At 46.7% G+C, this 15,930-nt stretch overlaps 1 protein-coding gene across 10 annotated transcripts in view; it reads left to right on the plus strand.

The window, feature by feature from the left end:
* Positions 1–9,068: 9,068 nt before the first annotated feature.
* DCAF8 (DDB1 and CUL4 associated factor 8) overlaps positions 9,069–15,930 on the plus strand; it is a 42,951-nt gene continuing 36,089 nt past the window's right edge. For 2 of the 10 annotated variants that reach the window (XM_047705471.1, XM_047705462.1), the window contains exons 1-2: positions 9,069–9,204; positions 10,254–10,326. The gene's annotated coding sequence lies outside the window, so the exon portion shown is untranslated. The other 8 variants (XM_047705470.1, XM_047705464.1, XM_047705468.1 and 5 more) reach the window with 5 other exon arrangements.

A 15,930-nucleotide genomic window follows, 5' to 3' on the forward strand; every position in this document is an offset into this window, starting at 1 on the left:
CTGGGTTGCTGTGCCCTGCAGCGGACTTCAGCAGGCAGTTGCCCTGTTGCAGTACAGCGTTGAGAGTGGTTTAGACCCTCTGCCAGGGGTATATGGTGATGAATATGTACTTTCTGACCCTTCACAGAAAGTTCGCTGACCCTGTAATGCCGTGAATGTGGTTTGCGGTACCCATCAGAAAGAAGGATCAGAAGGAATTTACATTCAGAAGCGATGGGCACCAGTGTATTTTCACAGTCTTGATCTAGGGCTCTGTTAATTCTCCCCCATTGTCACAGTGTAGTCCAAAGGGAGCTGGACATTCTACAGAATGTCACGCTCGTGTATGCTACTCAGGAAATAAGGATATGCTAATCAGACCTGATGAAAAGACACTGTCAGTATTTTGGATTCCTTGGTGAGACACTTACATTCCAGGGAGTGGAAGATAAATCCTGCAGAGCTACAGGGTCCTACCACATTGAGTAAGTTTTTAGTAGGAGTCCCGTGGTCTGGAGTGTGCAGGGACATTCCCTGTAAGGGAAAGGGTAAGCTATTGCATCATGTATCCTTTACTGCAGGAAAGAAGCCCAGTGCCGTGGTAGGCCTCTTCCAGTTTGGGAGGCCCCATATTCTGTACTTGGGAATGCGAGAAAGGCCCCTGCAGCAGATCCAGGCTACGACACAAGCAGTGCTGCTGCGTGGGCCGTATGGCCTGGAAAATTCTACAGTGCTAGAGGTGTCTGTGGTAGGGAAAGATGATGTGTGGATTCTAGGGCAATCCACAGTAGGAGAGTTTCAGCGTAGTTCTCTAGGGTTCTAGAGGAAGGCTGTGGCCTCTGCAGTAAAGAAAGTGTCATCATTCGAAAAGCATCTCCTAGCATACGATTAGGCCCCAATAGAGACCCAGTCAGTGCCTGACCACAAAGGATCAAGTGACTGTGTGACCAATTGCCCATAGAGCCCACTGGTCCTTGTGAGACCTGCGGGGTCATGAGATTGGGCGGATACACCAGCCGTCTGTCTTACAGCGGAAGTGGTGCACTTGGGAAGAAGCCCAAACACACTCGGTGGGCACAGTAAGTTGAAATGAACAAGGGTCCCCAGGCCTCCGTTTACCTGTGTCTGTCGCATGGGGCTAGCTTCGTCCTAGCTCATGCCTGTGGCGATGTCAGGATTCCTGCAACCCTTTGTCCAGGTCCGGTCGGTGGATGAGTTGGTTTGATACGTTAGGGCAAGACAAATAGGGACCATTGCTTCTCAGCAGCCCCATCTAGAGTGGTCCTGAGAGTCCATGATGAGAAATTCTCAACCAGTAGTTCTTCAGGCAGTGTAGCTGATCGCTTTGTGTGGAGAGAGAAGTGGCCTGAGGCCAGGGTATAGGTGAACTCACAGCCGGTGGGCTGGTTGGTCAGGAGCCCAGAAGGTGCAAGATAAGAAAAGGCAGGAGAAGGTCTGGTGAAGAGCATTTCAGTGGGTCTGTGAGACTGGGACTTGTTAAAATATTCACCAGAAAAGTGTTGACTAATAACCGCATGGACAGGACGCTTTGGTCAGGAGCCTCACCTCGCGGGGTTCTTACACAGGGTGCTTGCGAGAAGAATCACCTTGCTGGAGAGATGGATACTTACCCACCTGTTAGCACTGGACTCCTCTCCTGCCCACGGCTGACCTAGCTATTTTTAAATACCTAACCGTCAGCTACAAAGCAGTGCTGATCCCCTAGCTCAGTTACCACAGCTCAAGAAGAGCCCGCCACCTGGTGGCAACAGTTCGATGCTGGAAAAGTCACACCTGACAGCCTCCTCTGATCACATATTTTCACTGTGCTTATCCTGCTGAAAATGCCTTAGCTAGTACTACCATCCAAAGACTCAGAGACTTTTGATCTACTGGTGTGGGATCCTGTATAATAATGCCTTGGAACAAGGGACCCATTTAATGACAAAGCAGGTGCAGCAATGGGGACATGACAGTAGGGAATACTCTTCCTATCAAATACCTTTCCATCCAGAAGCTTCTGACCCAGTAGAGCCTTGGGATGGCCTTTGGAAGGTATGTTGGTGGTGCCAGCAAGAATGCGGTGCTGTCCTTTACAGTACAGTATAAACCTACATGACCATAATAGGGTGCTTCATCCTCAGCCCTTAGGTAGAATCCAAGAGTTCTGGGACCAAGGGTAGAAACAGTTCAGCATCACTCCCAGTCATCTACTTGAGAAATTTTATGTCCTCTACCTGCAGCTTTAAATTCTGTGGGTCTGGAGGTCCTGGTTTTGGCGGCAGGCTGGGGTGGGGTGGGAGAGCCTTCAATTAGGCTCAACATAAGAATCTCAATAAACTTAAAAATATGCTGTCTTCTGGTCACTTGGAGCTCCTAATGCCTGCAGGCTATCAAGCAAAGAAGTTTCCACACTGCCTGGGAGGTAGGACTGCTGCTAATAGGACATGGAGAGGAAGATGCACGTATGATCCTTGAGATCTCTCTTGGTCCTCCTATACTCAGTTCTAACTGTAAATGAGGAAGTAAACAATTACGTTCTGATGAGGGCATGATCTCTAGGGCCTCAGAACCCTCAGGGTTGAGGGTCTGGATTACTCTCGGATAAGCCATCTAGACTAATGAGGAGATGAATCTAGAGTGGGTACTAGAGAAGGGAGATAATACCACTTAGAGCTTAGGGACCCTTCTTGTACATGTCCCCCAAAATTGTGATTAACTTGAACACTGGAGAAACTGCCTGGATAGAATGAACGTGTACAAGCATGTGGATCTGAGCAATGCTAGATAGAAGTGGACTGAAGTAAGCATTATCGGTACCCTGTTGAGATCCTCTTTACTAGGAAGTAGAAGTCTTGGCTGCAAATAGCTCACAGTTGCATCCTTTTGGGAATTGCCCTCTGTGCCGATGGAGCCATTTCTGGAAGTTCCTGGAAGGTTATTGCCTCCCAGGGACAGCATCACAGACAATGGTACGATGCCATTTTCTGCAAAGAAGGTAGCTGGGACTCTGATAGAGATTGCATTATCAGTGATGACATGTAATCGGTAATTGTGTTATCAGCAAATGATTCTTCCCCCTTTCCTCGGGGTGGGGCAGATGTGCCATATATGTGCCAAAGAGTTCCCAGTGGAGGGTAAACTTAGGAACCCCTATCTTTACCTAACTTTCCCCCCTATCCTGTCTTGCTTTCCTCACTCTGTTACAGGTTTTACTTGAGAGCACTCCCTCAATAAACCATTTGCACAAAATCCATTTTTGAGCTCTGCTTCTAGGGCATCCATGCCTAAGACAGTACAGTGGTGTCAACTAAGAGAAAAATAGGAGAAGTTCTGAGTTTGACAAAGGTAGAGGAAAGGTGAGTTCACTTTGGGAAAGTTAAACTACCAGTGGCTGGAAGAGAAGAGAACCTCCCCAACATGACAAAGGGCATCTATGAAAAATCTACAGCTAACAGTATACTTAATGATGAAAGTCTGGGTACTTTTCCCCTAAGATCAGGAACAACACAAGGATATCAGCTGTCACTGCTTCTACTCAACATTGTGCTGGAGGTTCTGGCCAGGAAACCTAGGCAAGAAAAAGAAATAAAAGGCACTGAGATTGGAAAGGAAGAAATAAAGCCGTATTTGCAGATGGCATGACCTTGTATAGGAAATTCTAAGGACATAAGATCAGTTTACAAAAACCCATTGTACTTCTATCTGTTTGCAATGAGTAATCCAAAAATGAAGTTAAGAAAACAATCCCGTTCACAATAACATAAAAAGAATACTCGGGGGGAAAGAGTACTTGGGAGCAAATTTAACAAAAGAAGTGCAAACCTATACTGTGAAAAATACAAAACATTGTTGAAACAAGGGAGATCTAAATAAATGGAGAGGTATCTCATGTTCATGGAGCAGAATACTTAACATCACCAAGACGGCAGCACTCCCAAATGATCTGAACACTCAGTGCTGTCCCTATCAGAGTTCCAACCGACTTCTTTGTGGGAATTGACTAGGTAATTCTAAAAATCACATGAAATTGTGGTGGACTCAGAAGAAAACAGTCCTGAAAAAGAAGGACTCACACTTCTTGATTTCAAAACTTACTACAAAGCAATGGTAATCAACGCAATGTGCTGTTGGCACAAGGATAGACACAGATACTGATGGAAGAGAATGAAGAGTCCAGAAATAAACATACATCTGTGGTCAACCGATTTTTGACAAGGGTGCCAAAACCATCCGGTGGGGAAAGAACAGTTTTTTCAGTGGTGGTGCTGGGACAACTGGCTAGCCACATCCAAAAGAATTGAGCTTAATCCTTACCTCACATTAGATAAAATTAAAATAGGTCAAAGACCTAAACGTAGTAACCAAAACAGTAAAGCTCTTAGAAGAAAACAGGTTAAAACTGTTATAACTTTGGGCTTAGCTAGGGATTCTTAGATACGGAACCAAAAGCATGAAAAACAGAAGAAAAAAGATAAATTGGACTTAATCAAAACTAGAAAGCTTTGCGCTTCAAAAGACACCATCAAAAATGAAAACCCAGGGACGCCTGGGTGGCTCAGTTGGTTAAGCAGCTGCCTTCGGCTCAGGTCATGATCCCAGCGTCCTGGGATTGAGTCCCACATCGGGCTCCTTGCTCAGCAGGGAGCCTGCTTCTCCCTCTGCCTCTGCCTGCCACTCTGTCTGCCTGTGCTCGCTCTCTCTCCCTCTCTCTCTCTGACAAATAAATAAATAAAATCTTAAAAAAAAAATGAAAACCCACAGAATGGAAGAAAATATTTGTAAATCATACACGTGATAGGGACTTGGATCTAGAATATATTTTTTTTATTTGACAGAGAGAGAGAGATCACAAGTAGGCAGAGAGGCAGGCAAAGGGGGAAGGGGAAGCAAGCTCCCTGCTGAGCAGAGAGCCCGATGCCGATGCTAGGCTCAATCCCAGGACCCTGAGATCATGACCTGAGCTGAAGGCAGAGGCTTAACCCACTGAGCCACCCAGGCACCCTAGAATATACATTCTTGAAACTCAGAAACAGACAATTTAAAAATGGGCAAAGGATCTGATTAGACATTTCTTCAAAGAAGATGAAAATGTCTAATAAACATGAAAGATGCATGACATTGTTAGTCATCAGGGAAGTGCAAACCCAAATCACAGTGAGATACCACTTCCCATCTGCTAGGATGGCTGGAAATAAAAAGATAATCAAATATTGGTCAGGATGGGTAGAAACTGGAACCTTCATACACTGCTGGTGTGAACGTGAAATGGTACAATTGCTTTGAAAAACAGTTTCTCAAATGATTAAGCTTAGAATTAGCCACATGATCCAGAAATTCCACTCCCAGGTGTATATCTGAGAGAAATGAAGTATGTGTCCACACAGAAACTTGAACATGAATTTTTATAGCAGCATTATTCATAATAGTCTTAAGAAACAACCAAACTGTCCATCAGCAGATGAAGGGATACACGAGATGTGGAATATGCATACAATGGAACAATATTTGGTTATAAAAAGGAATGGAACACTGATACATGATACAACATGGATGAACTTTGAAGATCTGCTAAGTGAAAGAAACCAATCACACACAAAAATGTAGGAAGTCCAGAAGAGGGAAATCCATAGATTCAAAGTACTTGATGGTTTCTTAGGGCTGGAGGGGGATGGGAAGATAGGGGATAATAGCACAGGGTACTGGATTTCTTTTTGAGAGGATTAAAATGGTGGAAAAGTGTGATGGTTGCACATATCTGTGAATGTACTAAAAGCCGTTCAATGGCACACTTCAAATGCGTGAATTGTATGTGAATTTCATTCTAATAAAGCGTTTTTCTTTTTTTTTTTTTAATGCCATTGGCTATCAAGTATGTGATTCTAAAGCTTGAAGGAGAAGCCTGGATTGGCAGTAACGGCTTTGGGATCTGGATGGTAGTTTAAACTGTGAGAATGAATAAGATGAATAAGATCACTTTGGAAGTACATGTGGAGTGAAGAGAAGGAGAAGCTCATGGAACAAACTATCAAGAGGTATAAACGAACTGTGACATACATGTCACGGAAGTCTTTGAGATTGAGTTTTTAGAAGGGGTCAAAGATCATCACAACCTCAAACTCAATAGAAAAGCCCAAAATAAGATTTGGCGGTAAGAGCAATGGTGTCCATCGAAGCACAGTAACCAGGTCCCAGTAACCGTGGCTCCGCTAACATCACTCTTGTTGGCAGTCTTAACCTCCGTGTTTCCCAATCCAGTGGTCAGTTTCCAGTCATCTTAACCTCAAACTCTTCAACAAGAATGACAGTTGATAGTGTCTTTCTTGAAACATTTAAGAAATGTGTTTCATAAGACCCCTTACTCTTGGGTTTTAAATTATATTTCCTGGTTGTTTCTTCTAAATAAATTTTGCTGGATTTTTTTCCCCACCCTGACCTTTACTAGTTGGGGCGCCTTGGGATTAGAGGGTTCAGCCTGTATAGAGACTACTTTCCTTCCACATCAAGTAAGCACTCCCCACTCCATGGTTATATATGCCATTTATACCCCCAATTGTCTTCTCCTATGAACCTCAGATTCATATTTCAATTGTTTACTCAGTAGCTCCATTTGGAAATCTAAAGGCATCTCCAGTTTAACATGTCTAAAATAGAACTGGACATTTTTCCAAAAAAAAAAAAAAAAAAAAAACAAACAAAAAAAACCCACCAAACCAACCCTTCTGCTCCCCACCTCCTGCCTGGAGTTCTATCTCAGTAAATGGCATTACTACTTACCCTGTCACTCAGGTCAAAAAAACTGAGATAGCTTGACTCTTTATCTTGCACTTCATACTCAAACTATTAGCAAATCACCTCTGCCACCTTCAAAGTATGGCCTGAATCCAACTACTTTCTGCCACGTCCACTGCAACACTAGTCTTGCAGATCTTTTGCAATAGCTTCCTAACTGGTCTTTCAGCTTCTGTTTTGCTTCCCTTCGGCGGTTTTCAAAGAAGCAAGCAACCAGAGTAAATCTCTTTACTTATAAATCAGATCGTGTCAGTTTTTTTTTTTTCAAAGATTTTATTTATTTATTTGACACAGAGATCACAAGTAGGCAGAGAGGCAGACAGATAGAGAAAGAGGTGGAAGCAGGCTCCCTGCAGAGCACAGAGCCCGATGTGGGGCTCGATCCCAGGACACTGGGACCATGACCTGAGCCGAAGGCAGAGGCCTTAACCCACTGAGCCACCCAGGTGCCCCACATGTCAGTTTTTTACTCAGAATCCTTCATGGCTTTCTAGCACTCTTTGGAGATAAAATCCAAAGTCCTCTCCTTGGTCTATAAATCTGGGAGCGATCTGGCCCCCATCATGTATCTCCAAACTAATTAATTGCCTCCCTGCTCCTTGGCCACGCTGGCTTCCTCGCTGTTCTTTGGGTACACCAAGCACACTCAAGCTTCAGGTCTTTTTACCTTATTGTTCCCTCTGCCCGGAAGGTTCTCTCCCCTGTGTATGTGGTTCACTCTCTCACTTCAAATCTTTATTCAAATGTCATCCCAGCAGAGGGACTTCCCTGAACCCCCTCTGTGAAAGAGCACATCTATTCAGGTGAACCCTGCTTTATTTGCAGCTAGTCTCCATGACCTTAATATTTTCATGTGTGTGGCCCTGTCTTCCCCTTACACTCCCAACCCTGCCCTGAGAAATAAGTTCTGTGAATGCAGGCATCTGGGTTTGTTTTTTTCACTGCTTCAGCCCCAGTACCTAGAACAGGGCTCTACACGCTACAGGAATTCAACAGATGTTGCCGGAGCGAATGAAAGAATGAATAGAGTGGTAAGGCATCAGAGAGCTACTTTGTGCTCTGGTCCTCTTCTAGATGCTGGGGTTACAGCGATGAGAAAGATGAAGTCCCTGCCGTTACAGAGCTTATATTCTATTAGTATACTTAGATTACAGATACATAATTATAGGTTAAGTGTTCACAGATTTTTAAAAAAATGTTAGGAAAAAACAATGCAGGGTGAGAGGACAGAGGAGGATGGCAGCGTGTGATACCATTTGCGTTGGAACAGTCAAAAGCTGCCACCCAGAAGTAGGATTTCAGTAGAGATCTGAGTGGAGGGAGCCAGTCTGGTAAAGATCTGGTAGGCGACTATCCCAAGAAGGGGGAACAAATGCAGAAGCCTTAAGGGTGGGCCTTGTTTGGGCTGGAGTTAAGAGCAGAGAAAGCCAATGGGGCTAAGCCAGAGGCAGGCGGCATGGGAGGAGATGAAATCAGAGAAACAGGTGCAACAACACGTGAGGCCCTCTTTGGAAGCCATTGTGATCTTTTTTTTTTTTTTAAATGTGTGATGAGGAAAATTTGGGGTAATAATATGACCTGACTTGCATGTTAAAAGGTCACACTGGCTGCCTTCTAACTGACAGGTAAATAGTGGAAGCAGACAAACCAGCTAGGTGTCCATTGCGACAGTCTAAGTAATACATAATGACATAACAGCATGGTAGCGATAGAGGAGGTGAAAAGGGTCAGCTGCTTGCACCCAGGCCGGTCCAAATCCCCGCGCCCGGCAGCCGCCTTTCCAGACCTCTGCAGGCTCCCTTCGGGCGTCCGAACCGAGCAGAGCGCACAGCACCAAGGCCGTGCTGGGGAACCCACCGCCCAGCACCCGCCTTCGGACAAACAGCCTCTGGAAGAGCTCCGCGGCACCCTGGGCTTCCGAATCCCTTCTTTGAATCTGGAAAGGGGGTAATGGGAGCTCTCAGGGGGAAACGGGTCTCGAAGGTGCAGAAACACTGAAGAAAACAAGGTCCTCAAAGGAAATGGGGTTATCGGAGGAAACCCAGCGACAACCGCCTGTTCCCAGTATCGAAAAGCAGGGCAAAATGGAGGCCGCCCGCCAGAAACGAAGTTCATTTCCACCACACCACCGCAACTCCGGGAGGCCCCCAGCTCGCGTTCGCTTTGCCAGCGCGAGGAAAGCGAACCGCCGGAACCCGCCGCGAGAGCAACTCCGTCTCCCGGGAGTGCGCACGCGCCCCTCGCTCTGTTTTCCGTTGGTCCTAAGCCCCGCCCCTTCTGCGTCCTCCGAGGAGGGTTGGGAGCAGAGAGCTCGCGCGACCACTCTTCCCTCAGTCTCCTCCAGCACCTCGTCGCAAACGGGGCCGGAAAGCGTGGCGGCGCAGGCGCAGGCGCCGAGAGCGGAGGCGGTGGTGGTGGCGGCCGCTGGCCAGTGTAAGATGGCGGCGGCGTTGGTGGCGGCAGTGGACGGGGCGGCTGGGCCTGGAACAGTCGGAGCAGCCGCTGGCAGAAGGATGACCCAAGACGGGAAGCGGGCTGCTGAGCCTCGCCGGCTCTCGTGCTTGTAACTGCCCCAGCCGGACACCCCCCCCCCCCTTGACCTATCCGGTCCGTGTCTCGTTCCGGCTTGGCCTCCTGACCCCCTCGCCCCCGGCCCGCTCCCCGTCAGGATAGGTTGGATTCCTTTCCCGAGCTCCCGGGGCTCAGGTCTGTTCTTGGCCCTGACCCGAGTCTCCCCCGGGAGGACTGGCTGCCCTTGCCTCAGGTCAGCCCTGGGGTTGCCCCCAAAAGCCTGCCCCGCAGTCCTCAGGAACGTCTTGCTCCATGGGGTGACCCGTTTGTGTGCGCGTTTTTACCCCTTAGACCGGGGGCAGCGGTGCGGCGCGTCTCCCCGTCACCTCGGGGCCACCGCGCAGTGTGCCCCCCTCCCCCACCGCGAGTTCTCGGGCCCGGCACCTTGTACGGAAGGCCGAGGTCCAAGTCAGTTGTTGCCGTCCGCTCTTGTTCCCGTTGTAACACAATTCTCGCAGCTTGCTCCCCCTCACCCCCAGGCCTTCCAGGGCACCGCAGAACCGTACCATTTGCTCCCTGTTAGTTGGAAAGCATCTGGTGGCTTGAATTTCTGACTCATATGATTGTTGCTGGAGTCCTGTAAACAAACCGGCACCAGCGCTATCACATTCTCCCCGGGATTTCCCCCTGCTCTGTGGCTTCTTGTTGAGAGGTTTGCTTACGGGTTAGCGTCGGAAGGATTCAGGTTTTCCTTTTAGGTGGCTTTTCTACGTGTCGGTGGAGCCGGGAGATCACTTCCCTGGTTCATTTTATTCCTGTTAACTGGGTGGGTTATTTGTTCAGTAGCTCGAGCTACTCTGGTTTTAAATCCTTCTGAGGAGGTCTAGAAGGACTCTGAAATGTATTCCTAAATATTTTTATTGTGATGTTTGGTAGAGATACTTTGCCATTTAAACTTTAACTTTTCTCAGCCCTTCAGTGAATCAACAGACCTATTTTCTCAGGAGCTCAGCCTGGCCCTACTTCAGTGATAAAGAAGGAAAGGTGAGTAGGAGTTGAAGGCATTTGAATTCCTGAACCCAAGACAGACCCTACCCTGATGCTCAAGTGCTGACCACTGAAGTCTTAAAATTCCTGCCACAGGATCCCAGAGTTGGGGTATTGTTGTTGGCTGCGTTCCAGCTCTGGTTAAGTTACTTTGACAAGTTTTACTGGCTGTGGGCATCTTGACTTTCTGTCCTAAACTGTTGCTGTGTATCTTCAAAGAACCCCAGTGAAGCCTACACGTCCGTGGTTCTCCCTCTTGGTGGGTCGTGATTCTTACACTGTTAAAAGCTGGAAACTCGCTTGCCCGAGTTCTGGCCTCCTGTCAGATCCAGTCTCTTCCCTTCTCGGGGTTTGGGACTGTTGTTTCTGTTAGGGGTGAATCCAGCTGCTTGTGAGGCTGGGAAGTGACGGCGCCGTCAGTTGGTGTCTGAGTTCAGTCCCCCTCCGAATTCCAACTTTTCAGGTCATAGTAAGTTGGGGGTTAAAAAAATTCGGCTGTTCTTTTATATTTGTTCTGAAGAGTTTTTGGTGAGTGGGGCAGTCATCCTGTGCATTTAGCAGCATGGGCCAGGGTCCGAGAGGGAGTCCGAGCATTCTTGTAAATGTGACTTCTGTAGGACTCTTACGTTTCTGGTAGTGGAGAATAGGGTTGTGCTTGGCGTCCGTGGGCTGCGACAGAAGAGCTGAGCGGCTCTGGAAGGTCTGCCTGGGTGATTGTTCATACCTTCTTGCCAGGTAGTCGGTAAGGGCTGAGCGTGACTCCGGCAAGTTTTGTTCCTCATGGTGTCCTCATTAGAGAATGAACTGGATTAAGATTATTATCGGTGGCATGTATGTGTATCAGTAAGGTATAAAAAGATAATTCAGCTTTGAGAGCTGGACAGACCTGAGTTTAAATACTAAGATTTATTGGCCCCGTGACCTTGGGCAAGCTACTAAAACTTTGACTTTTAATTTCCACATCTCTCAAAGTGGGATAATGCCACTTACCTCCTGGGGTCGTTGTTAGTATTGTATGAGGGAACCTGTGTTAAGCCATTCAATGCCTAACATAGGATGGACACTTAAAAAAAAATGTTTTCTTTACACATCATTGCTGGGGCTTTGAGCTTGAGTAAGGTATGCATTAGTCTATGCTTCTTTGCATTCTGCTTTCGAACATGTTTTCCTCTTTTTTTTTTTCTTTAAGTCATTTGTGATTGGTCAGCGTAGACACATGCTTTGTGGGTACACACCTACAGTTGTCATCTGAACACGATTGAGGTCTGTGTGGTGGGGGTTCGAGGTCTGAGGACAGCGGAAATGTTACATGTCCGTCTGTGTGTATCTCTCAATGCATTCTCAGACGAAACTTCAGTACCTTCCTTAGTTCGTTGCTGCCTTCCTCCTGGTCTCTGGTAGTGCACGTGATCAGCGTTGACACAGGATTGTAATTCCTCCCCTTGCTGTTTCGGTGGTGTTCGTCGCCTCTGCTCCAGCTCCCCGTTATGCTTTTTCCTTTTTGCCTTGAAGAGAATACATTTTTTCTGAGCCATCGGGCTCTGCATTGATCCTCATCAGTAGATTATCAGAGGACTAGACCAGTGAGACGGTCTCCTTGTTCTTGGGAGTGAGTCTGGACCGGGCAGCAGGGAATGCAGAGCGTTTTATTTGATCTCTGCAGCCGGACCATCTTAGCAGTATGATGGCAGAGATGCAGCTTTTTAACCTCGTGTTGGCTTTTCTTCTACATCTTTTTGGGGGAGGCAAGGGCAGATGAAAATGCAAAGTGTTGATAATACTGCAGTGAAATCAACTGTATCCATTCAGGCCAGTGATCAAATTAGAGTTGATCAGCTTTCATTACCACCATCCAGGGTCTGAGCTCTCCCTGTTGAAAAGTCGACTTTGGATGGAGGGTTTTGAGGTGGGCCGAGACCGCATTTTTTTAATTTGTGTTTTTATGAGATCTGGAGATCTGTGTTGGGGGAGTGGGGTTGGGAGGAGAAAAGGACATACGTTGAAAGAGACATAACTTTGCTCTTCTCTGTGTGCTGGGTAAGAATCCCTCCTCCCCCAGGGGTTTCCCATTCTGAACTCCAGGTGACATCTTTTTATCCAGTGAACCAGTATTCTTAGTCCCCGGCCACAACTGTAAAATTCTTACCTTTCTGAAGATGCTTTGTATTTCAGAGCGCTGCATAAGAATGGTCACATCTTACTAGGAAGTATTTGCTAGTATGGCTGAAGTGGGAGGCCAGTTTGCTTGTGACCTTAATTCCAGCCACCAACCTGACTGGGCATTTTGTACAGCCATCTGTGGAAAGCATAGGAATCAGTCCCAGGGCTGTGATCCTTAGTGTTGCCTAGACGTCAACCTAAGACGGAAGCTTGTCTTCAGAGAGAGCTAAAAGCAGGCGGCGTTTTTGTTGCCAGTTTAAAACAATACTGACATTTCAAGAGCAAAAGGACTCTAGAAGAAGACGTTCTGCAGACGTGCGCCCTGTTGTGGCTGACTGAGACCTTCAGACTTTCACACTCTGGGTCCTGTGTTCTAGCAGGTGAGTTTACAGGCTTTTAAAAGCATGGGGTGACTAAGGAAACTTTGTTTTCAGGAGACAGATTTGTTTCTGGATTGTTTCTACCATAGGAAAGTTATTCTAAACCTGTCTAGGAATGGTCCCGATTATAAAAAACAGAGTTATCCAAAGAGCTTTTTATTGCATGACATTGGTGTTCAAGTTAGTTTTTAAGATTGAATTAGCTTTTTCTTTTTAAAAAACAAATTATCAGTAAGCCAAGATAATTGACTTACTGTCACCCAGTCTGGAGCCCAGGCGACTAACTGAAGGAATTGAATCGGCAACAGACGCGGAGGTGGTGACATGTGTATGTTAATGTCGGAGCCGGATGCCAGTGATTTTAGCTTAGCTCTGCGGCAATACGGAAACTTCTCCTCTTAATGTTGTGAATATAACAGAGAAACTTTGTCACTGTTAAGCTTGGTCAGAAATTCTTGTTTACTTGATTCAGTTATTCTCTTGGAGATGGAAGTCCTTGAAAGGTCTTTGAAAGTTAGCGTGCAATGAATTTTGCGAATCAGTCACACTCCTCTACAGCAGGCTTTTATCTCTGTCTCCATAGGACATAGTTTCTGGGCCAGAGTCCACTTTCTCAAGTGCTTGCCTTAACCTCTGGAATGTGTACGCTGAAGATAAATTACTGGACCGAGCCTGCTCTGAGTTTGCAGGCAGGGCGGAGGAGTGATTAATATGACAAAGATGGCATCTTATTACTGAAAGGTGGCGTGTCTAACGGATTGGCTTACTGCGGACGTTTTTGGTGTTGCACCTGAGAGCCTAGGTGTGTGCTCTCGTCCTCCGATCGTACTGTTTGAGGGGGTCTCGCGAAGTCCTAAAGCGAAGCATCCGTGCTTGCCTCTCGTGTCCTTCTGTCGTTCTTGGTTTGTCTTAGCCATCTGGAGATCTGCGGGGTAGCCAAGAGCCTGCGTTCCTCTGGTGTACTTCAAGCCTTGCCACGTTACCACACCCGTTTTAGCTTACTGAGGTCCCTGCGTTAGACGCTCTGCTCTCACCTAGTGCAGGTAGGAGGGCACTTCCGGATGTCGTTAGCCTTCCTGTTCTTTCTGTTTCATTGTCCCTTGTGTCTTCGGAGTGTCCTATTCCGAGCCCTTTCCAGTGACTGAAATGGGAGTCGTAAAAGCGGGTAGTGGGGGTGGATTCTGACGTAAAGGTAAATCTGGAGATTGTGGAAACACAGTGGAGTTTCCTTAGAAATGACTTTTCCTTAGGATCATATAAATTGAGGTAATATGGGTTTCAGTACGGTCAGAAAAAATTCCTTAGCTGTATTGCTGCGACGGGACTTAAGAGCTGGTGTGTGCTCCTGACGTACTCGGAAACACCGTTATTAGAGTCAAAGCCCCTGAACTATAAACGCAGGGCATTTGGTCTTACCAACAGGGAGAGAAGGGACGAAGGGAGTTCCTTGTTCATCGTATAGTCGATGCAGGAATTCCTTGTTTTCTTCTTCTTCATCGGTGAGGATCGCTTTGAAGTTCTCATCTTGGCTATCCAGGGAGCCCTCAGGAGGGAGAAGAACGAAAGAGTGCGAGGGTTGTGTTTTGGGCACTGGGTATACTGGTTTACCGTAGTTCATAGAGCGGGAGTGTGCTCGAGGGATACTGACAGAGCTCCCTGGTTCTTTAAAAGGCCAGTGAGTGGGGAAGCAGCTTTTATGGACTTGGAACCGTGTCCTCCGTGATGCGCAGTGTCTGTCGTTCCTGAGTGGTGAAGCCCCAGCTTCTCTAGGAAGTGCGGTCTGCAGAAATGAGAAGCTGGAAAAATAATGCGCATCCCTGCCCTGTACAGACAGGCTCTTTGCAAAAATGTCTCTAATTTTCTAAACCAGCTCCTGCAGAGTAATGGTATTGTCCCACTTTATGGAAAGAGAAACAGACCCAGACCCAAGTGGTAGAATCAGAACTCAAACCCAGCTCTGACTGACGCTGAAAGTCCTTTGTTACTATACCTCGTGCTGCCTTTAGAAACCTGGGCTTTCCCGTGCCAACCAGTGAAACAAATGAGCTGGAAAGAAGAGTTCGGTATTTCTTATAAAACATATGTGAAGTGTAAAAGGTCTGTCCCCATGACAGTATGAATAAAAACATTTCTGAATTGTTTAAACACGGGTCTCAGGTTGTGATTAACTGGTAGCCTATTGAGTTTTTTAAGGCAATAACTTTAATGGACGTAACTACACTGAAGGAGATAGCTGAAGCCTTTTTTGATCCTTGAAGAGGGAGGAAATGGCATTTCCCCTTCAGTCTGAAGGTATCTCCACAGAACTCTGTTCTGACTCTCAGAGCCTTTCCTCACTCTGCCTCTCCTGTACTTCTCTGAAGCATTTGCAGTGTGGATGGTCCCTACCTTCTTGAAACCTTCCTGTCTCTTGACCTCCAAGATGTTTGACATTCATTATTCCTTCTGCTCTCCTGCGCATTTTGCAGTCTCCCTCTTATTTCTTTTCCTAAGGGTAGGTGTTCCCCAAGGTTCTTTCCTTGGACTCTCTCACCTTTCTTGGGTACTTAACTTTTTTTTTTTTTTTTTTTTAGTGAGGTATAACTTACAAGGTGGTTGATTTTGAAGCTTCTCTGTACAGTAGTTCCCAAGTCTGTATCTCTGACCCTGATTTCTTAAATTCCAGACCGACCTTTTGTTTTCCAGTACCTTCCTGACATGTCAGCTTGGATTTTAAACATAATCAGTCAAATTCATCTCTTCTCCCATACATGCCAGCTTCTCATTTATGACGTTGATTCTCCCTGGGCACCCGGACTCTGACTTGCCCTTTTGATCTTGGGGGCCTCGTAACTACTGTCAAGCCAGGTACGGCCCCCTCTGCCTCGGCAGGGTCCTCATGTCTCCTCCCTTCTCGTGCCCTCTGCCGGCAGCCCCAGACAGGCGCTCCGTGCTTTTTACCTCAATGGCTGTGGACACTTTTAAACTTGTTTCTCCTTCCTTTTCTGTCCGTTTCAGTCCCATCTTGCTAATCTTGACAAAATAATTTTCCTGACACACACACACACACACCCCCGCACCT

This window comes from Lutra lutra, chromosome 15 (assembly GCF_902655055.1).
Source record: "Lutra lutra chromosome 15, mLutLut1.2, whole genome shotgun sequence".
Lineage (NCBI taxonomy): Eukaryota > Metazoa > Chordata > Mammalia > Carnivora > Mustelidae > Lutra > Lutra lutra.